The sequence below is a fragment of the Lissotriton helveticus genome, chromosome 2_1, assembly GCF_964261635.1.
Source record: "Lissotriton helveticus chromosome 2_1, aLisHel1.1, whole genome shotgun sequence".
Classification (NCBI taxonomy): domain Eukaryota; kingdom Metazoa; phylum Chordata; class Amphibia; order Caudata; family Salamandridae; genus Lissotriton; species Lissotriton helveticus.
In genome coordinates, this window is record NC_136059.1 from 1,383,705,440 (window position 1) to 1,383,729,449 (window position 24,010).

The 24,010-nt window shown below is 44.0% G+C and overlaps 1 protein-coding gene across 2 annotated transcripts in view; it reads left to right on the forward strand.

The window, feature by feature from the left end:
* The window catches only part of TDRD7 (tudor domain containing 7), a 1,293,444-nt gene that overhangs the window by 415,934 nt on the left and 853,500 nt on the right, over nt 1-24,010 (forward strand). The gene's annotated exons all lie outside the window — the stretch shown is intronic.

The window sequence follows — 24,010 nt, forward strand, 5'->3', positions numbered from 1 at the left end:
CTCTGGGGACACTGCACACTATACCTTGCTTTGGAATAGTATAGTCAGTCTGCTTCCTACATTAGTCTTCCCGATGTGTGTGCTGGCGGAGCGCTAACCTTGCCCAGGACTGTTGCAGCCTGCTGTGCCCTTGAAAGCGCTGGCCTGCAGGAGACTGCCTCGTGTCCCCAAAGCGCTGTGACCAAGACTGCCCTGCTGTGAGTGTTTTAAGCGCTGTATTGCCCTGGGAACTGCTGTTGGCCCAAGCGCTGTGAGCGCTGCTGTGTACTCTAAGCGCTAGAACCCTAAAGCGCTGTGCCGTGAAGACGCTGTTGCCCTGCGAAGCGCTGCACTGCTGGAAGTGTTACTGCCTGACCTGCTGGTTCCTAAGCGCTTTATTAGGAGGACTGTGCCCCCAAACGCTGTGCTATTATGAAGGAAGAGGGGTCCCAGACAGCCAGACACTTATTCATACGTTGATTATATTATTCAAAAAGGAAAATTTCAACATATAAGTCAGTGGTTACGTTGAATTTATTTCACAATGTAACCCAAAGAATCAATGAATGGTTCAAGCAAATAGTGAAAAGTTCATTTGCAATTCATAAGCATTTGTGTGCCCACATAGAAAAGGGGGTAGGAAGTGAGGTGAGGGATGAAAGTGAAAATAGTGACAAAATACATCATTACTCAATTATACATCATTGAATAAAGGTTTTTTAACATATATATATATATACACCGGTCTCCTAATTTCGGAGCCACGTACAAAGGAGCTTATCACAATCCAAAGTCAGACAGTATCTCCTATATAGGGCTGTATGAATCATATATAACCAAAGGAGTACATATCAAGAAAAAACGTCTACGTTTCGACCCTGAGCGGTAGGTTGAATAGCCCTTACAAGCGGGTCTTCATCAGGACATTGGAGAGGTGGGCAGACCTCCTAGGGTGAAAATAAAATAAAAGTGCTGCTTAGTAGGGTAGTGATTCCCCGAATACCTCTGCGTGTGTGGTCCGCAGGGCAATACATTAAAAATACAGTGATCTTGGGAGGACTATCATATTTACAAGAGCTATTACCTTAGGAAGGGGAGGTGCGGAGCAGTGGCCTTCACCATAGGTCGTTACCACCGCCAGGTATTCTAAACGAAAAAATGGGCGAACCCCAGGATTTAATACCAGGCATTACACGACAGAATCAATCAAGGCATGTTGTTTTACAAAGAGCGGGGGGGGGAAATCGTACCTTCAGTCCCTTGTAAATCGTCACGTGCGATGTCAAACAGGGTTAATCTGCATCACTAGAGAAAATAAGTGAAAAAAAATTCGGTCTTCGCGGAATTTTTTCCTGGGCTCTTCATTATTAAATGTAATTTGGATTTCTTCCTGTCTGTGGGAATGCCCACTGAGGCCTCGCTCTTATTTATTTTTTCCAGCAACGCAGAATAAACTGTGGGTACACGAGTCCTTCGCAATTGACTTCCTAGAGACCACGCCTGTAATTTATATTGACAAGGTAAACTAACGCCTCTACCTTGGGCATTTCAGCACTCAATGCCAGTTGCACTAATCTTTGTGAATGCCTACTGAGGCCACCGGTCTCTTACTTAGTTTGTGTACTTATTTTCTCTAGTGATGCAGATTAACCCTGTTTGACAACGCACGTGACGATTTACAAGGGACTGAAGGTACGATTTCCCCCCCCCCCCGCTCTTTGTAAAACAACAAGCCTTGATTGATTCTGTCGTGTAATGCCTGGTATTAAATCCTGGGGTTCGCCCATTTTTTCGTTTAGAATACCTGGCGGTGGTAACGACCTATGGTGAAGGCCACTGCTCCGCACCTCCCCTTCCTAAGGTAATAGCTCTTGTAAATATGATAGTCCTCCCAAGATCACTGTATTTTTAATGTATTGCCCTGCGGACCACACACGCAGAGGTATTCGGGGAATCACTACCCTACTAAGCAGCACTTTTATTTTCTTTTCACCCTAGGAGGTCTGCCCACCTCTCCAATGTCCTGATGAAGACCCGCTTGTAAGGGCTATTCAACCTACCGCTCAGGGTCGAAACGTAGACGTTTTTTCTTGATATGTACTCCTTTGGTTATATATGATTCATACAGCCCTATATAGGAGATACTGTCTGACTTTGGATTGTGATAAGCTCCTTTGTACGTGGCTCCGAAATTAGGAGACCGGTGTATATATATATATGTTAAAAAACCTTTATTCAATGATGTATAATTGAGTAATGATGTATTTTGTCACTATTTTCACTTTCATCCCTCACCTCACTTCCTACCCCCTTTTCTATGTGGGCACACAAATGCTTATGAATTGCAAATGAACTTTTCACTATTTGCTTGAACCATTCATTGATTCTTTGGGTTACATTGTGAAATAAATTCAACGTAACCACTGACTTATATGTTGAAATTTTCCTTTTTGAATAATATAATCAACGTATGAATAAGTGTCTGGCTGTCTGGGACCCCTCTTCCTTCATAATAACGTACTACCCAGGTCCCGATGACTATATGGGTTTGACCCTGTTTTTTTGCTAACCCAAACGCTGTGCGGCAGAAGCGCTGCTTGGCCTGAAGGAACTGTTTTATTGGGAAGAACTGTCTTATGCCAGGACTGCTGTCTCTTACAGCGCTGTGTATACAAAGCTCTGTTTAGCCCCCTGCAGTGGCCGGTGTCCTTGAAACTGTTTTCTTTTGGTGCTAAAGTTAACCCCTGGCTAGGGGAGTGTTCTTTGCAGCCTGTCCTTGAGCAGGAAACGTGGTTGATGCTGACCAGGTGCATCGGAAACGTTGTCTCTGGCGCACGGACCTAGGAAATGTTAGTCACTGAGTCTACTGCGTACCTTGGTAGTTTATGCCTCTTACATTTCTAGGCCCATGGTGTACTTACCTGCATGAGGTTAAGCCCCAGGTGTTTAGGCCATGTTTATACGCACAGTGTTACTGGCCTAATGAGTTCATGCATGATGTGCCTTCCTGCCTGATGTTACTACTGATGTTCTAGGCCGGATGTCAATGTTTTGCACCTAATGTTTTATTTGAGGGTGTACTTACTTGCCCCCGGGTTCTCCAAAGAGCTATGGATGCCCCATGTTAAATGTGATTACGCCTGCCTATGCCAGATGTTAATGCTAGGTGTCACATGTTTCTTTTGCAGGAGGTGCTAATGCAAGCCAGGTGGTGTTTAGGCCTAATGTTTCCTTGTATGCTAAAAGCCTTCTACCCAGGTGATGCCAAGGATTGCCTGTGTTTGCCCTGCAATATGGACCCTGTTTTATGCGCTGCTAACATTCTTTTTATTTCAGCTGGACACTAATGGACTTACTTACCTTTTATTCTTTTTCCCATCTTTCTTTTAAATAATCCCCTTTGCATTCATTGCCCTGGCGCCAGTTGGCGCCCTATTGTGCTTTCCTGTGTTTTACCTTTACAGGTTGGAGACAATACATGAGTTATTCTTTTACTTCCAACCCAGTGTCATGTCTCTTTTGTAGTGTGCCTGGTGTGTCGTCTGTGGGTACTGCATGGATGCTTCACACATGTCCTCAGGAGTTTGGCATGCCCGCTCTGCTCCATGCTACCCCCCGTAGAATTGGCAACCCCATTTCTAACAAGAGGTCTCCCAGTTCCACCATAATAAATTTACTGAAGTCCCTGTCTTTTACCCACAACATGACTCAGTTGCAGAACGGGCTCTCTGTTTTTGGATGTTAAGCGAGCCCGTGTCTATTTGACAGGTCTAAACCGTTTAGGAAGAAACAACATCGGTTTGTTGCTTTCTCCAATGAGAAGGCCCTAGCCAAATCGGGCATTGCAAGATGGATCCTAAAGTGCATCCAGATTTGCTTGTTGGTCAGGCAGTACTCCTTACACTTTTTCAATCTACTGCAATTCCCATGGGCTGCTTCTGGGAGGACTGCTTGTAAGTCTGTGCACAGAATGTGTATCTACAGCCAAACATGCCTTGAATGCAAAATGCAACTAACCCAGTTAGGATCGGTTTCTGTCATGTAGTGCTGTAAATTCACATGGACCCACCCTCCTCCCACACCTATTGCCCTTGCTGTGATCTTTCGATCTCACTTTGCTCTTTTTTGCATGGCATATCTCCATTTATTGCTTTGCTTCACACTGCGTCCTCACCAGCCATGCGGGCAAAACAAACTAACAATGGAGCTGATGACCATGCTCATTACCAGTAAGAGGAAGAGTCACAGTACTTCGTGACTCAAAAGACTTCTTTGAAGAAAAACAATTTGCCCACATCCAGGTTCAGCACTAAATAGCATGTGAATCTACAGCACTATATGCCACAGATTGATACTTGCTGGGTAAGTAACATTTTCCCTTTTCATTTTATAAGAGAAAATTAGTACATATAGAAATTTAAAAAAGCAAATGCACATTTGTTTCGTGCAGCACTTGATCACAAGAACTGGTAACACTAGGAGTTTATAGCTAACCATCCTTTGATCACAGCTATTGAATTCAACTTTAATCTGTTAAGATTAGTTCTTCTATTAACATTTTGGGTTATTCTATTACAATTATGGACCTGGATAACATTTTGTAGGAAGGGTAGGCCCCATTCTCCAGTATTGAATCTTCATAGATTCACATGCTTGTATTTACCCGTCGTCATGGTGGAAGTTTCCCAGTATAAGAATAACCAAAGCAGTAAAAGAACAAAAATGCCTGAAACTATAGAGTAGCATATCATTAGGTAACCTCTCCTCCTCATTATGTGGTCCAAACCACAGCCAATCAACTCCCGTCCCTGAGATACACCATCCCCAGCAGAACCACCATACCTCAGATTTCCAACCGCCTTCGTGTGAGGAGTCTCCCTGAGCTTAGCTCAGTTTGTTCTTTGCTGAACTTTTGACCTTCAGCAGTTGGAAGTGAGGTACTGATTTTCCATCTTATTTCTTTAAAAAATGTCTGAAGGATCTAAAAAGAGACTTTTCAGATCTTGCAGACCCTCACAAGGAATGCTTGTATTGCTTGTACCCCAAGCATGTTCCAAAGTACTGCAAACATTGTCGTACTTTCTCTGCAAAAACACTTACAACAGAGAAGCACGCCTGTTACTATGGCTTCAAAAGAAGAAACCACAGACTCCGATTCTGATGGAGAGGCTAAAAGACATTCCTCTAGAAAGAGAGTCCTCTGAGGAGAAAGAAGATAAAAAAAAGACAGAAATCTGAAAAAATAAAGGTGAATCATCTTCTTCTCTTCCTCAAACTCCGCATAAATCTACCTTAAGAAGACTCCGTCGTCATTGCCGCTGTCGAAAGCTAAGGGAATTCCTGTCAGATCGCCGACGACTCAGACGACTATCACGACGACGACCAGCTCGATAACAACTGCTTCGTCGACAGCGATTACGGCGACGACTCCGTCGACAGTGAGTATTAGGCCATTGTCGACGTCCACATGTGTGTTGACGACGAGCAAGTCGTCGACGGTAACAGATTTTAGATCTTCAACGACGAAAACTTCAACCTTCATCTCAATTAAACTATTTACTTCGTCGACGGGCAAGAAAGCAGAGTTTTCAACGCCTAAAATTTCTCCGCTTCTTCCAATCACTATTCTAGATTGCCAAGAATCTTAAGATGAAGGTCCTTATGGAGCAGCCTAAGAATCTTAAGATGAAGGTCCTTATGGAGCAGCCTATCGCCCCTCTCAGCTACACATTAAGAGTCAGAAATCAGAGGATGATGACTTTCAGGAAGTTCAAGAATAAGATCGGCCAGTACAAAGTTCAAAGCGTAATGAATCATTCCATCAGACATATAATTATGAAGAGGAGGAGGAAATGAGTCCCAATGTTCAGGAGGAAGCTATGTCGGTGCCGTTCTCTTTAATTCCTGATTTAAGGCACATGATAGACAGTTATTATCGCCGTTTTCCGTAGGATAACACTCCAGCCTCGGCTCCTGCAAATATTCCTCAGACTGTAGCTGAAACGCCAGTGGTTCAATCTCCACCTCCAGTGCAAAGAATAGACACCCCGAAAATAATAACTATTCCGGATGACCTAATGGAAAGTGATCATGAAGAACAAGCAGAAGAAGGAGAGATTCCCGATGATGACACGGTTGGAGATGAATGGGACCAATACATTGTTCCAACTTCGCCTTCGTCACCGTTACCTCAGGCGAGTTCTCCACCAGAGGACATAGCCAGTTTCCATGATCTAATAGAAAAGGCGGCAAAGAGATTTGAACTTACAATGCCATTGAAAGAAAGTGAATGTTTTCTATATGATTTTAAAGAGTCGTGTCGAAAATCTGTACGAGCTAATCCGATAATCTAGCATATATGGGATGAAGGACTGAAATTAATGAAAAATCTGGCCACAGTTCCCAGCATGCTTGATTGGACATCCTCGTCCTGAATCCTTTACACAAGCAGCTCAGAGACGCTCCAAAAATCCGGTGGCTGCCTGTTTGGCCCCATCTGATAAAGAAGGTAAAAGGATGGATAGTGTAGGAAAACGAATTGCTGTAATGGCGGCAGCTTCTATCAAGGCAGCAAACGCACTGGCACTAATTAGTAGATACAATAGGCAGATGTGGTCGGACATCGCACCAATTCTGTCCCATCCCCCAGAGAACACAAAAGAGGAAGCGACTAGAATTCTTCAAGATGGAGCCAGATCAGCGTCAGTCTATAGCTATAGCAATGGATATTTTGTCCGTGGGATTCAGACAAATGGCTGGAGCGGTGCCGCTTCATAGGCAGGGATGGCTGAAATCCACATCTTTCAGACCTGAAGTCCAAGCAAAAATCATGGACATGCCTTTTGATGGAGAAAGCCTTTTCTGGAAGCATATTGATGATGCGCTTCAGAGAATAAAAGCAGACACGGACACGGCTAGAGCTCTGGGATCTTTACAACAGGGCCGTTTTCAATCTTTTCGTGGCAGAGGATTGAGAGGACAATTCCATCAACGCTCCTCTTTTCTATCAAACAGGTACCAACCTTACCATCAACAGTGGTACTGTCAGTGCTCCAACAATCAGCAGTATCGATCCTCTAACACATATCTACAGCAAGGAAGGAGGAAATCTGCTGCAAGAGGAAAGGCTCAAGAATGTGGTCGAAGACAGTGACGTTTTTCAGTCGCCGCCGGCCTAATCTCATCTCAAACAGTTCCGTTACCTCTCTCATTTTCAAAATCATTGGCAATCAATAACATCAGACAAATGATTGTTGGATATCATAAAACAAGGCCACACCCTGGAATTCTCACACAAAACTCCAATTCACCCACCTGTTCACAGAAAACAAAACCATCTATCAGCCCTCAAGGCAGAAATCTTAAATCTCATTATGAAAGGGGCAATAGAAGAAGTTCCCCCAGACAATAAGGGACAGGATTCTATTCTCACTTTTTCCTGATAAAGAAAAAGCAGTCTTCCAAATGGAGGCAGGTAATGGACCTCAGAGATCTGAACAAATACATAAAGAAAATGTCATTCCGCATGCTGTCGTTACAGGAAATCCTCCTTTTACTTCGCAGGGGAGATTACATGGTTTCATCAAACCTCTTGGATGCGTATTTCCATATACCAATTCACAAAAAACACAGACGGTATCGACGGTTTATGGTGGCGGGGCGCCATTACCAGTTCAAAGTATTGCCCTTCGGCCTCAAATCTGCCCCAAGGGTTTTCACAAAGTTTATGGCGCCAATCGCAGCACACTTAAGGCAGCAAGGTGTCCAGATTTTTCCATATCTGGATGACTGGCTGATAAAAGGCGCATTGTACCAGGAAACGCAACAGTCCCTAATACATTGCATGGATCTTTTCAGAAACTTAGGTCTTCGGGTAAACAGAGAAAAGTCTTTCCTTACTCCGACACATTCACTTCAAATTCTCGGGCAGTGTTAAATGCTCAGGAAGCGAAAGCATTCCCCTCGGAAGAATGCATAAGGAACATTTTAAATTTGACAAAGTCAATAAAATCAAAAAGGTCCACTTCAATCAGGATCTTCAAATCCTTGCTGGGAATGATGTCATCCTGCATCCCATTGGTTCCCAACTGCCGTTTGCACATGAGACCACTGCAACAATCCCTAGACAAGCAATGGGTTCAAGCCCTAGGTTCATTCGAGGACAAACTCATCATCAACACCAGATCAAACGAGCAATGTCATGGTGGGGTATCCAGGGCAACTTAACAAAGGGTCTCCTTTTCGAACCTTAATATCTCAGTTATGTCATGACATCAGACGCTTCATTACAGGGTTGGGGAGCGCACCTGCAAGGCCTAGAGATTCAAGGTCATTGGTCATCTCAAGAGGCAATACTACACATCACTCTTTTGGAATTGAAATCCGTATTCCTGGGACTTCAAGCCTTTCTTCCTAGAATTCGTGGTTTGTCGGTTCTAGTCAGGACCCGACAGTACAACAGCAATGTTTTATCTTCTAAAACAAGGTGGCACAAAGTCAAAGTCCCTGTCTGCCCAGGCACAGAACATTTGGAAATGGCTTTTACATCACAACATTGCTTTGGAAGTAGAGCATGTTCCTGGATTGCACATCACAAGGGCAGATTCATTAAGCAGATCATCTTCCATTTGCCACGAATGGGAACTGAATCAAGACTAACTTCTTTGAATATTCAATCTATGGGGCAAGCTAAATTTGGACTTGTTGGCGAATCGAAGCAACAAGAAATGCAAACATTTCGCAAGCAGATTCCCACAAAAAGGATCAAGGGGAAATGCTCTACATCTTTGCTGGACAGGGATGTTCACATATGCGTTTTCCCCATTCCCTCTAATTCCAAAAACACAGAAAAATGAGATCAGAGCCATGCCACATAATCTTAATAGCCCTGGCTTGGCCGAGACAGTTTTGGTACACGGAGCTTCTCCAGTTGTCTGTGGAATTCAGGATACAATTTCCAATGATTCACACATTTTTTTTTTTTTTCAGAACCAGATTTTATTGATATTTCAAATATGGATTGCGGAAACATTCACAGCGCTCCAGACACTGGAGATGCTGTAAGCAAATAATCAAGAATCATAGTGGCAGCAATCAGCAGAAAACGCTGTATAAGACAAATGACATTAACCTCCCAGATCCCTCCCTCCAACCCCACAACATCCCCCCACCCGGTTCCCACCCCGCCCCGTTCATGATGGTCACCAGAGCCTAAAACAACATAAGCTGTACAGAAGCATTGATGCACTCTCACTCTTGTCCCGGTATACATGACAGTTGGTCCATTAGTGTGTCCTGCTGCGGCGGCTCCAGCCACAGCCCCCTATATTCCGCCCATCTCTTCCAGATTTTATAATGTTTGCGGGGGCAGCCACGGGCCTCAAATACAGGGTGTTCCAGTCCCATGCAATAGTCCATGCCCCGTTTCCAGACCCCAATCGGGGGCGCCCCCGGATCTTTCCAGGCACGGGCCACATCCCGCTTAGCAACTGTAAGGCCCAAGAGCAAGAGATGCCTCTTATAGATGTTACCGCCCACCTGCTCCAGGACACGCAGAAGACCCAGCTGCGACGTGCGCGGGAGCTGCCAGCCCAGGACCTCATCCAAGCAGTCCCAAACGCGCTCCCAGTATCGGGCTATAGCCCCACATGTCCACACCGTATGCAGAAACGTGCCCACCTCCCCACCACACCTCAGACAGTCAGGGGAAGCAATCAACCCAGCCCGCCACAGCCTCTCTCTCGTGTAATAAGCCCTGTGAAGGTATTTAAATTGGATAAAGCGCAGCCGCACTGCGACAGCAGCCTCCCTCGGGGCCGCAAGAGCCTCCCTCCACCCTTCCTCATCAATCGCACCTACATCTCTCTCCCATTTAGACCGTAGGCCATCCAAGGAGGACGCACAGTGTGTGACTAGGGATTGGTATATGCATGATATCTTCTTCTCCGTCAATTCACCCATGAACAATTTAGCCTCTATGGGACTAAACTCCGGCAGGGAGTCCAACCCCTCCAGTGCGGGGGAAATAGCATGGCGAAACTGCAGGTATTGGAAGAACTGGGTACTCGGCATTTCAAACTCGTCCCGCAACTCCTGGAAAGACTTAAGGGTCGTGCCCTTCATAACGTGTCCTAACGCCGAGATTCCTATCAGGTCCCAGCCTCGAAACCCTGATAGGGTCGACAAGGCCGGCAGGCGGCCATTCTGCCACAGCGGGGTCTCCCCCGTCAGCCTATTCCACCACCCCATACGACCAAGCGCTCGACGCCAGACCTGAAAGACAGTTTGTGTAACCACCGGGAGCTTCTTCCTTTTCCCAGCTGAGTAGAGGAGTGTATGCAGGGTGTCGGGTTCCATTAAATACCTCTCCAGAGCGTACGCCGGGTCGCTCCGATCCCCATACCACCATTCATTAAGTATCAAGAGATGGGATGCCTGATAGTAGGATAGAATGTCCGAAGACGCCAGGCCACCTCAATACGTGGACAAAAAGCAGGTGCGGAGGGCCACCCGCACCGCTCCCCCAGCCCAGAGGAAGCGGCCCAGGGCCGAATTGACCTGGCGGACCCATTGTGGCAAGATAGGATACGGGTGGTTCTGCAGTTGGTAGAGTAAGCGCGGGAGGGCGACCATCTTAAAGATGGCTGAGCGGCCATATATATTCAAGGGCATACGGGACCACGTCTTCATGTCCGATCGGACTCGGTCCCAGACCGGAACAATATTACGCTCCCACGATACCCCAGGGATGTCAGTCAGGAACACCCCAAGGTACTTAAGGCCTCCCGTCGCTATTTGTAAAGCCGATGCCCAGGTACCGGGAGCCACCCCGCCGCCCAGGGTCCACAAAACTGACTTCCTCACATTGAGATTCAGCCCAGACACCTCACCAAACACTCATGATCTCTAGAATTCTGGGACCTGACCTGTTGAGGTCTGTAAGAAAAAACAGCACGCGGTCCGACGGCCCAGCCTCCCACTCGAACCCCTTCATTTGTGCATCAATTCGCACCCATGCCGCCAGGGGTTCCATTGCGAGAGCAAATAGGTATGGCGAGAGCGATGATTCACAATTTAATTTCCATGAATCAAGGCCAAGTTCTTCACCCGCAATTGACCTCTCTAAGATGGTCAGCTTGGAACCCTATGAACATGAATTTCAGTCAAGATATTCCTCAAGAATGTCGAGAAATACTTGCAAGTTCTACAGCAATCTCTACTAACAAAACATATACAGCAAAATGGAAGAGGTTTTGTAACTGGTGTGCTTCAAAAGATGTACATCCTTTTAATTCTTCTCCAGAGCAAATTCTTCCATATCTGCTTCAGCTAGCCAAATCTGGACTTTCTCATACTTCAATAAAAGTACATTTGTTGGCTATTTCTAGATATCGCACATCTCCAGACTGTCCATCACTGTGGTCTCAAAGGCTGATTAAAGAATTCCTAAAAGGTTTATTCAGGAAGTTTCCTCCAATTAAACATCCACCGCCTCCTTGGCAACTCAACACAGTTTTGTCTCAGCTCATGAGAGCGCCTTTCGAACCAATTCACAAAGCTGAGTTGCAGTTTATTTCATGAAAACTAGCCTTACTTCTTGCTCTCACTTCAGCAAGGAGATTCGGCGAGATCCAAGCTTTTTCCATTTTGGACCCATTCCTACAGTTTAGGCAAGATAAAGTAATTCTCAGGACAAATCCAAAGTTTATCCCTAAAATTCCTTCATCTTTTCATCTCAATGAACCTGTGATCTTGCCTACATATTTCAAGAATCCTTCCACTTCAGCGGAAAAGTCTCTGCACACTTTGGACATTGGGAGATGTCTAAAATGTTACATAGAGAAGACAGTCATTTCATAAATCAAATCAATTGTTTATAGCTTATTCGGGATCCAGAAAAGGTTTGGCCCTTTCAAGAACTCCCATTTCTAGAAGGATTGCATCCGCCACTGTTTTCTTTCATGAAAAAGCAGGGAAACCCTTGTGCACAAGAGTGCGTGCTCATTCTACTCAAAAGATGGCAACTTCAGCGGCACTGCTGGCAGGTGTCTCACTTCCAGACATTTGCAGAGCGGCAACTTGGTTTAATGTGCACACATTTACCAGACATTGTCTGGACACAGAGTGGAAAGCAGATTCAGCAGTGGGTCAAGCAGTTCTGCGGCACCTGTTTCACTAAGGTACTTGTTTTTCTCTATATAGTTTGTTAATTATATAATTGTGTGTATGTATAATATATATCCAAAGTTCAAAGAAATGAAAATGCGCACTAAGAAGGGAGATATTCAAATCACCAGGGCTTATTCCTGGATGCTGTTAAGCGTTTCGACACTCAGCGTTGTCTTGATCACACAATAATTACAGTATTCAAAGGATGTGCTTAAATAAACAATAAACATAAAAGAGGCACACAGTTTCTGCCTGCAACTGACGTCCGTAATGGTCGCCATCTTGAAACCGGTAAGTTCGGTACGAGCAAAATCAAATACACTGTGTGAATTTGTTACTTTTGGCTTCATACACACGTAAGCTCATAGATAAATAAACATGCCAACTGGCGAAACTATATCACAGGCAAGGAGCAGTCCTAAATAGTTAATTTGGACATAATTCTACGCATAGTTCAACGTTCTTCCCAGTGCCTATCTCGTGCAAAAAAGTCAGAACTTCCTATCCTGGCGCCACTTATAGGGGACCGATGTACTGAAGCATGGTGCTAAGGGGTAAATTACTCCAGTTGTCGCACTGTGGATAATTATATGCGGACTAGTGCCCTTGTTGAAAGTCCCCTGCCCATTCAATACTAGCGGACTAGTGCCCTAATGTGCCCTTCCTTGTAGAATGCGGTAGCATTAAGATGCCAAGTGGCCATATCTGAAAGCCTCCAATTTCATAAAGATCCGGTACAAAGCACAGTTACTAAATATACTTCAACAAAAGGAAAAAGTGCCCATCCCTAAATAGAGTCTCTTATCTTATAGATGTGTGGTGTCACTCAGATAAAGAAAAGGGTAGGGTACCCGTGAGGGTTCTCAAAAGTGAAGGTGAAGGGTCCCTTCCTTTCCTCCTGTAAAGCAACCAGACAAAGAGACAAATTAAAAACAATGTACTAAAAACATTCTTACATTTAAATATTCATGATCCTTACACACAGTATGTGTTACTGAAAGATTACATTTAGATTAATTTTCATAGAGATGGGTGGCTAATTCTTCGTCCAAGTTGTGCTCCCCTGGGAACCTGGTCTTGAGCACAATAATCCATTTGGATTCTTTCTTCCTCAATGCCAGTTCCCTATTACCTCCCCTTTTGCCTATGCTCACCTGTTCAATGGCATATAATCTGAGGAGTACATTATTTGACTGAGGTTTTCCTTGGAAATAGCGGGCTATGGGGTAATGCAGGTCAATGTTCGGAAGGTGTTGGCTGACAACTGGAAAATACTTAAAACAGGCAACATCATAGGTCCCAGCATCATTGATAGACGCCTAGTCACGTACCGGAGAGGCAGGAGTCTTAGGGATATTCTAGTGAAATGTGACATCTCAGAAACCACAGGTCAGAATATTCATAATTTAAAAGGGTTCTACCCGTGTGGTCACTGTAGAGCATGCAAATCAAGCCATGTGGTCAAAGAGATTGAGACACCAGGCTCAACAAAGAACCATATCGAAGTACAATTCCTGACATGTAGTACAAACTATACAGTTTATGTTTTAGAATGTCCTTGTAAACTGCGATATGTAGGTAGCACGGTGTGTATGGTGAAAAAATGTGTTTAGGAACATCTCCGTGCCATCACGAACATTGACCTGCATTACCCCATAGCCCGCCATTTCCAAGAAAAACATCAGTCAAATCACGGGTTCCCTACCCTTTTCTTTATCGGAGTGACACCACACATCTATAAGATAAGAGACTCTATTTAGGGATGGGCACTTTTTCCTTTTTTTGAAGCATATTTAGTAACTGTGTTTTGTACCGGATCTTTATGAAAGTGGAGGCTTTCAGATATGGCCACTTGGCATCTAAATGCTACCTGCATTCTACAAGGAAGGGGAAGGGCACTTTAGGGCACTAGTCCGCTAGTATTGAATGGGCAGGCGACTTTCAACAAGGGCACTAGTCCGCTAATATAATTATCCACAGTGCGTCAACTGGAGTAATTTACCCCTTGGCACCCTGCTTCAGTACATTGGTCCCCTATAAGTGGCACCAGGATAGGAAGTTCGGAATTGTTTGCACGAGATAGGCACTGGGAAGAACGTTGTACTATGCGTAGAATTATGTCCTTATTAACTATTTAGGACTGCTCCTTGCCTGTGATATAGTTTCGCCAGTTGGCATGTTTATTTATCTATGAGCTTTCGTGTGTATGAAGCCAAAAGTAATACATTCACACAATGTGTTTGATTTTGCTCGTTCCGAACTTACCTGTTCCAGGATGGCGACCATTACTGACGTCCGTTGGAGGCAGAAACTGTGTGCCTCATTTATGTTTGTTTATTTAAGTACGTCCTTTGCATACTGTAATTATCGTGTGATCAAGACACCACTGAGTGTCGAAATGCGTAACGGTATCAAGGAATAAACCCTGGTGATTTGAATATCTCCCTTCTGAGTGCGCATTTTCATTTCTTTGAACTTTGGATACTGCGTACCGGCTTGGGGCTCCTGCCGGCGATGCGTCACCTAACCATGGGATTGATCAGTGGCGGCTGGTCCATGGGGCGGCGCCCCACTAGGCGAATCAACACAGAAAAAATGCTCACGGCACGAGCAGCAGGAAATGTAAGCAGACGGCAATTCGTCCATTTACATTTCCAGCCCGTGCTTCACAGCCTCAGAAGTGTGCCTGAGTCATTCAACAAGCGCACGTACGCAGGCGAGAGCAGCAGCAGGAGTCCAGAACTGGACTCAGACTGCGCATCTGCGAGCGAGGGGCGCTTTTCATTTCTGCACCTGACTCCATTCACATTACACTAGACATGCTGCGCATGCCTAGTCTAGTACAGGAGCCTGAAGATAGGATCCTGCTCGGGCGGTGACGTGAATTCGCCCCATGCCCTGTTAAATGGCAGGATTTCGCCGAGTAGCCGCCTTCAGTCGCATCCAGTGTTATGATTCGCCAGTTTGACATGAGAGGGCTAGGGCTCGGAGACTTGATGCGACTGGGACCGGTGGAGGAGATGCCTCATCCTGGCTGGTAAGTTTTTAATTTATTTTTAATTGAATTTAGTCTCCCCTCCACCTCGCGTACTCCCCCCCCCCCCCCCCCCCCCCGTCATTCCTGCCGTGACTGCTCCCCCCTCGCGCGCAACCCCTATTGCTGTGGTTAGTTTGTTTTTATTTGTATTTGTTTGATTTAAATAAACGCCCCCCCCCCCCCCTGCGAAACCCCCCTCCTCCCCAGTCATGCCGGCCTCATGGCACGTGGACTAGGGAAGCACAGGTCAGAGGCAGTGCAACTAATAAACAATCCCACGTATGACCCTCGCCTGGGAGAATTACACCGAAATGGGGCTTTTCAATTACCCACATCCTCGACTACCTGTCCCATGCTATCAGCACGCGCCCACCGTAAAGCACCAACAACCTCGCGCCACCACCAGGGTTCTCTCTCCCAGTGTCATTAATGAGCTCATACAGTTACACTATCCCGCTCTGGATACCCCGCTCATCAATGAGAATTTGTCATTGGAAGGGGCCTCCGAGTCCCGACATTTCCCCCCTTCCACAGAACTGTGGCACAGAAGTATAGAGGGCATCATTCTGTTATAATTGCGCGTTGTTGATTGGTTTAACGAGTCTGTTGTGCATGTATAATAATTATTGGTGTCTGAGGGGCACAGAAGACAGTGAGCCCTGAAAGCTAATCTGAATTGAATATAAACTGAGAGAAACTGGGAGCATCAGGGAACAAATATTAATTGTTCGCCACTACAACGTAGGTTATCGTTTTTAATTATTAAGGAATACGCCGATGGAGCAGAGATTGTTGGAAGGGGTGTGATATGCGCAGTTTTTAGAAACACGTGTTTTAAACTGCATGTCGTTTTGAGCGTTCCCCTGGGTAATTTATATAGATGAATATTGATCTTGTTGAAGCAAATCTAATTTTAGCTGATCGCTTTTAAATTTAAAAAATGTAATTCTGTAGATGTTTGTTTTGGTTTACTTGGTTCTAACAGATGGTGGTTGAATGATGTCATTCCTCGGGCGGACACACGGCTGGGGGCAATTGCTGAACGTCTTCGCATGCAGTGACGAACAGCCTACAATATCACCAGTGTCTGTGGGGAGGTTGCTTGCATTCTCAGGCCTGTGCTGAACACCCCACCTGCTCAGAGACCCCAGCAGACGTGATGTTATCTACTGTAGTCTGTCACCAGGCAATGTCAGGCCTAGACAGGCTGTAATAAAGGAAACCTATTGAGTGCAGTGCAGTGAAGGGTGAGTGATGTCTGTGTGAGTCCAGAGTGAGTGATGTCTGTGTGAGTGCTGGGTGAGCAGTGTGCCTGTGTGAGTCCAGGGTGAGTGATGCCTGTGTGACTGCAGGTTGAGCAGTGTGCCTGTGTGAGTCCAGAGTCAGTGATGTGGCTGGGTGAATGCTGGCTTAGTGATGTGTCAGGGAAGTTTGAGTAATGGATCTATGAGTGCAGGGTGACTGTGCCTGTGTGAATGCAGGGAGAGAGATGTATCTGTGCAAGTGCAAAGAGACTTGTCTGGCTACTCCCAGAGATGTATTCGCCAAGCCACCTCTTTCTCAAATGTGCTTGAGACTGCACCATTTGCCCACTCTTTTTTTCAAAATGTTCTCGTGGGAGAACCCTCCGAATCCCCATAGGCGGTTCGGCCTCGCTTGCTGCACTCGCTCGCCACAGTGCAGTAATTACGCCTCACCACTTTCAAATGTCACCAGCCGCGCCTGGGATTGATCCCAAAACGATCCACGCTGCGTATATATATATATATATATATATATATATATATATATATATATATATATATATATATATATATATATATATATATATATACAATATTTTATAATAGCGTTGTGTCGTAGCTCATATTTCTGCCACGATTTATATATGCCTATATGACAGTGTTCACATAATCCCCTTGAGACAATACCCTCACTGTCATAATGGGCGGTGGTACAGGATAGTGGTGCATAATGTGCTGCGTGTGAAATGGGATTAGTTATAAAGCGTGTAAGTGCATAATGACGATGTCTAAGTGTTTTCTTGTATAGTGAGAGAGGATAGGCCCATGACTCCTTGTGATATTACTCAATTGAGTAATGGGATACGGTTCCAATTGTGGTTAATGCCATTTCCAGATTCCAAATTTGGGAATCACATCTCAAGGTGTAGTCTACTGCTCTTCCTTACCCTCATTAAAATAAGTGTTCACCCAATTTTTGCCCTTGTGTCTGCTACATTAAAATCGGATTGCGAGATACAGTATGCATGTAAACTATTATTGGCCCACATGTGTGGCTAGCTCCTCCCCACCATTCAACCCTTTTGAGGATCTCGAGTCCAGCTCAATTATATGCCTTGACTCCAAAATTCTCAGCTGTTTTTCCCCGATCGCCTCCGCGTATAAGTTTCAGGATTTTTTTAATTCCATAAAATCTTAAGCTGCTGTTGTTACTGTCATGGTAATCTGCGTAATGACGGGCCACTGGATAATTAAAATCCTTATTTTTAATTGCCCGTAGGTGCTGCAAAATTCTTGATTTCAGGGAAAGCTTAGTACTGCCTACGTAGCGGAGGCCACATGGGCAGTCCAATACGTAGATCACGTACTCCCTATTACAAGTGATTACCTGCGTGATAGTTTAACTTCCCTGGTACCTGCCACATATTCCTTACAGTTTCTTCCATTCCGACAAGCCTTGCATGTTCCACATACAGTGAATCCATTGAGTGCCCTCAACCATTGTGTGTTTGTCTCCTCTACTGGGTAGCTGTGGACTAAGCGATCACGTAAAGAACTCGCTCTTTTGTAGGTTATCTGTGGTCCTGCACCTACTCGTTTTCCAATAATGGGATCCGCTATCAGTAGATTCCAATGTTTTTTCATTGCATTGCGCAGTTCCCATGATACTCTGCTAAACTGGGTAATCATTCTCGGTGCCCTGATTTATCGGTTGCCTTTTCTTTCTTGTTTCCAACAGAGTTGTCTACAGATTTAAATAACTCATGCTGGGTCACATCTTTGACTTTTTTGCTTGCCTGTTTAAGTGCATCTTCCCTGCCTTAACCTCTCTCTCTGAATAGAGTTATTATGTTTTGCTGTTCCCTTTGAAAGTTCTCATTGGTGCTACAATTACCACGGGCCCTTAGGAGTTCCCCGTATGGTATGCTCTTCGTTAGGGGAATGGGATGATGGCTTGCTGAATGCAGCACTGTATTTCCCGCAGATTCCTTTAGAAACAAAGGGGTTGTTACCTTCCCTTGTATCACCTCCACCACTATGTCTAGAAACTCACAATAGCAGGGACTTATCGTATGTGTAAATTGTAGATTCAGATCGTTAATCCCCAATTTTGCAATAAATTCCCTAGCAAGGGATTCTGAACCATTCCAAATAAGGAAAAAGTCATCGATGTACCTGATCCGTACAAGAATGTGATCAGTGTACATCTCAAACTCATCTGTCCACACAATCTGTTCTTCCCACCTGCCTAGGAATACATTTGCTAGTCTAGGGGCAAAACATGTACCCATTGCCGTACCGGACCGTTGCCTGTATACTGATTTTTCAAAGAGAAAGATATTCTGCTGCAGACAAAAAAGCATCAAAAGAAAACAAGAGGGGGGAGAGTAGAGGTGTTTCTGATGGAATCTGCCTCCTGTACAGATATTTATAATCAAAGAGATTCTATCAATTTTATAGGTTTTTTTAAATAGATGTTTTTAATCTTTGGCTAGTAGAAAAAACAATTTATTTACTTCTCTAGCTGAGAATGTTAAAATGGGGTTGTGGTAGGGATATTTACTAAGCCCTACTTGGTCAGACCAAGAGAATTTTTAATACATCTTAACTTATTCACTTTTCTTCACCCCCAATCACTCGCTTCCTTCAGAATACACATAACCTGACTCCTAAAAAAAAAGAAGCAAGTGCTCCCGCGTAGTTCGCAGGTAGAAGCACGCACCGCAGAGGGACGGGAAGACCCCAATGATGAAGCATGACACTATGGGATTCATAGTGTGAGGGGTATTTTAAAAACACATAGTGCTTTCCTTGTCATCCACAAGGGTTAGCAATATCACTGTCCTTTCACCAAAGATTAAAAACACCTATTTAAAAAAAACTATAAAATTGATAGAATCTCTTTGATTATAAAAAGCAGACAAAAAAGCATCATGGATTCCAACATTTCATTGTTCTCCCAACAATCAATGTGCCTACTTCTCAGAAAATACATACATGCTGCTACTCCTTTGATGTGATCAATGCACGTGTATAGGGAGCATACGTCTAACCCAATCAATAAGTATCCATCCTCCCCTTGTACATCATGTATCCTTGTGGTTCTGAAAATCTGGATTCGTATAATCGTTCTGGACTCGAGAATTAAAACTTTGTCGAAACATGACGAATTTGGTATCAAAAGACCGAGAATGACGAGCACATCATGTACCTATATTTTCAGCATATTCGAGTGATGATTTCACCTCGACATCGTCATTTTCGTTCTAAACCCTTGGCTCCCAATTATGTGTTGCCCTTTACATAGGCCTTAATCCAGCTGAATTCAATTCCACAAGGACACGCACTCCTTAATCGACTTTTCCATGACCTGTGCAAGTTGGAACCATTGCCCCAGGCCGAACTCGTTAGGTCAGTTCCCCTCCCAGTGGCCGAGCAAGATAGCATCAAGGCTCAACAAGCCATAAAACCCTTTCAGCGCGCACACCTGCCGTATCTTGCTCACATCTGTCTCTACTCTTTTGCTTCACTTACTTTATGATGGGGAGGTGCCTGTTTTATTGGGGGTCCACCGATATCTGATGAAATGTTGGGCCTCGCCAAGTGATTTGTTGTAGGTAGCACGAAGTGAAATATGGACATGTCATCATGACTCTGCTTTTTCTTTGTATTGGAAATATGTTAACTATTTACTTTACAACCAAGAATGTTCTTGCCTGAAGCTTAAAATTGTGTATAAGAAGGGAAGCCTGACTTTGTAAAGGCGCAGCAGTCTCCTGAGAATATACTTCCATATGTTGTACTTCTAGGACACTTGTTACCTTGGTTGCAGCCAATAAAATCGATCCTTGACTTCACCTAGAAGACTCTGAGTTTCTGTTGGTCTGGATCAGGAAGAACCCGAGGTCTCTGGGTGTACCCTGACACCGCTGGGTTACCGGTTCTGTGCCGGTTCTTAAAAACCCAGTACCTCAGCCTGCGTAAAAAATCAGAACTATCTTTGCAGTACGATCCTAAATTGACTACATATTTGGCTAAAAATAAGTCAGGAAAAATAGATGTATTTTCCAATAGTCCTCCATTGGATGAGACTATTGCACACCCTGGTGGTAATGTGGCGTTTCTGTGTACTTTCGGGAGGAAATAATACACGGTATCCGTGGTTTCTCCGTTCTCAAGTAATTATATTCATCTGTATCAAGCAGGCCCTGGGGCTACCATTTGCCTAGGTATCCATGATATTCCTGAATTGTTCTCGTGTATTTGTCCCGATTAATGAGTTCATAACAAGCTGGGTCCGACAGTTGTCGCATAGCCTCTGTCCTGTAATCATTGGTACTCATAATGACAATATTGCCCCCCTTTCGGAGGGCTTTATCACGATGTTAGTATCTTTCTCCAAACCATTAATTGCTTCCCTTTGCTCTCTGGTTAGGTTATCCCACTTGGAATTGTTTGGTTTATCCTGCATTCTTTTAAATTCCAAGATAACTGCAGAATTGTAAGCTTCAATTTTGTCATAAGGAACATTCCGATTGAATTTCAGTTTTAGTCCACTATGTTCAATTTGTCTGTTCGCCCCTTCATCCAGATCCATTAGCAGATGTTTTTGAAAAGATATATATATATATATATATATATATATATATATATATATATATATATATATATATATATATATTCAATTATAAGGAACTGTTGCAAAATACTTAAGTCCTTTCTTTCAACAATTTCAAACTATGCATTATAGCGTTAAAAAAAACCCACAGCAGAGCCATGAGACAAAGGGGACTAGCCTAGAAACACTATTTGAAATATAGACTGCTGTCTATTCTGATACAAGCATGTATGAAAGATTCAATACTGGAGAAAAAAACTAGTTACTTACCTGTACACTATGGTTCTCCAGTATTATTTTTCATAGATTCACATGCTGCCCGCCTCCCCGTTTCTTTTTAGGTAGACCGCCATTATCACTGGTTTCTTCTGTAGCTCACTCTTGGGCTATTGGAAATCAGAGGTATGGTGGCTCTGCTGGGGATGCTGTATCTCCGGGCTGGCAGCTGATTGGCTGTGGTTTGGACCACATAATGAGGAGGAGAGTTTACCCAATGATATGCTCCTCTATGGTTTCAGGCAGTTTTTTCTTTTACTGCGTTGGTTATTCTTTACCGGGAGACTCCCACCATGACGACGGGAAAGATACAAAGATGTGAATCTATGAAAGATAATACTGGAGAACCATAGTGTACAGGTAAGTAACTTGTTTTTTATGGGCTTGATTAACTCTTAGTAGGAAGGTAAGCCCATACTAAGTTTTTATCAAATCAATTAATTTGTGTTCCATTTTTGTTAGCGCCTTATCTCCCCTCACCCTCATTAGTATTGTTTATCTCGATCTCTTTTTACCCTTGCTCTTATGTACGGACTATTTATCATTCTCAACTCCTGGGTGTTCTTGCCACCTTTGGCATATTTGGAAAATTCATATTTAGCTGCTAATACAGATCTTAGTCCTCTATTACCTCGCACGCATGCATTTATCATAAGTAGCTTACCCCATCATTGCTTCTGTCAGGCTTAGCACACTTCTTGCTTAGTGCCTAATCTGAAACTTAGATTCTTTTTTGGATCTTTTGTGTTTTTTTCCCCTGCCAGCCTTTTCTTCTATCAGCTGTGGTAACTTATGCTATAATGCTCCAGCCTAGTCATGCTCTGTTATTGTCGTGGTTCTATTCATGATATACAGTTCGCTTTTGAGAAATTATGAAATAATTTAAATCCACCACAAATCCTTGCATTGCTGCATATTCTGTTACACAGAGAGCAGAAAAGCTGTATTCCTGTTTTATAGGTCACTATTGGGACTATTTCAGAACAATATTAGAATACTAGGAGAGCCCTGAGACTCAAACACTGTACCGGAGCACACTAAGTAGAAGTCCAGAACTGTGAGACTTAAAATAATATATTCAGCTTTATGGACCAAACTTACCTATACCTCAAGTGTATCAGAAGGATTTAGGAGCTGAAGATAAGTTATACCAGGCCTGTAAAACCTCTAATGGAGGTTTCCATTGTGTGGCTTCGCAAGGCTTTAATACCAAAGCTAGTGAGCTATGCACAATCTCAGAAATCACAGAGCGAACCTTCACGTTTCCACTAAAACCATGATTGTTGGGCTTACTACTGGATCCCGGAAACAAAGATCCAGCAGTTTGTGGACCTGGCATGTATCCTGGCTGAGATAAGGATAGCCATGGCTTGTAAGCAACAAGTGGTACCACATACATCAGTATGATACCCCCCTCCATGTGATGTAGAATTGCTATTGACTGAAGTGCTGCGATTGTTTATTATTATTAGTAAAAAGTTGTACTCTAGGTATGGTAAATGCTTACCTAAATAACAGACCCAAAGACTACCCACTAAGGAAGAGTTTTATTCAAAACCTCACAACTACATATGGCAATACATCTGAAAACATGTTAAAATTATTGGGCCATCATTTTATATCCTGTTAAATTAATTATATTTGCCTACAGTTAATCTGTTGAGCTGTATTTTGACAATGCTTTTAAGCCTCAATAATGCAGATTAACTGATTCATGATTTATATAACTATATATAGTACCAACTGGCGGTCACCAGTAGGTAGTTAATAGTTAGGTTGTAGTTTCCATAGTAATAGCGTTTTTTCATTTGCAAATAACTTTGGCGTTGTTTGACGAATCCTCACAATATTTTCAAAACTAATACCCCAGTCACTTGAGCTGCTGTCTTGAAAATAATGTGGTGATCCGCCAACCGGGGGTCTAGAAAAATGGGGGGGGGGACCCAAAACGCTTTGTCTCCATTTGGACACTGCTACAGCCTGAACTGATAAACGGAATTACACCAAATTTGGCGGCTCTTGGTCTAAAAAGCGGCCTTTTTGGTAAATGGTGTAAATCTTTTCAGTAGTTGTGGAGAAATTTAAAGAATTTCCCAGTTGTATATACAGAGACGCAGTTTATCCGTGACCCCTCCCGATCTCGTGTCTGAGATCTGATTGGCTGTCAACGCTTCAAACCAGGAAGTGTTGATAGCCATCTTATGACTCTGTTGAACAGTTACAAGAAAAAAGTTAACAAAAAAAGAAGAAAAGGGGGCAGGGTAGAACCTGCCTGACCCCCTAGGCCTCTTATGGATGTGGGGTGGAATACCCCTGGGCCCCCTCCTCTGCCGGACCCAAACAGTTTTTTTTAATTTTTTTAAACTTTCGGAGGTATCATGCTGTGAATGGAAAAAAAAAACAAGGTGTGGGCTCCCACGCCTTGTCTAATTTAGTCCCCCAGTTGGGCCAGGTCCTGGAGGCATTTGAAAATAATGATGGGCCCCCCGCAGCCCTACGGACTGCCACCTCCCTGGGACTGAAGGCGATCTGTGCTCCGCAGCCCCTGGGTTTCCCACTCCTCAGGTCCAAGTTATATTATAATGCTTTTGGGGGGGTGGGGCGCTCCACCCCACCGCACACAGCTCCCGGGACTGCCACCTCCCCGTGGCGCACTGTTTTTCATTAATGCAAAATGCGAGGGAGGCC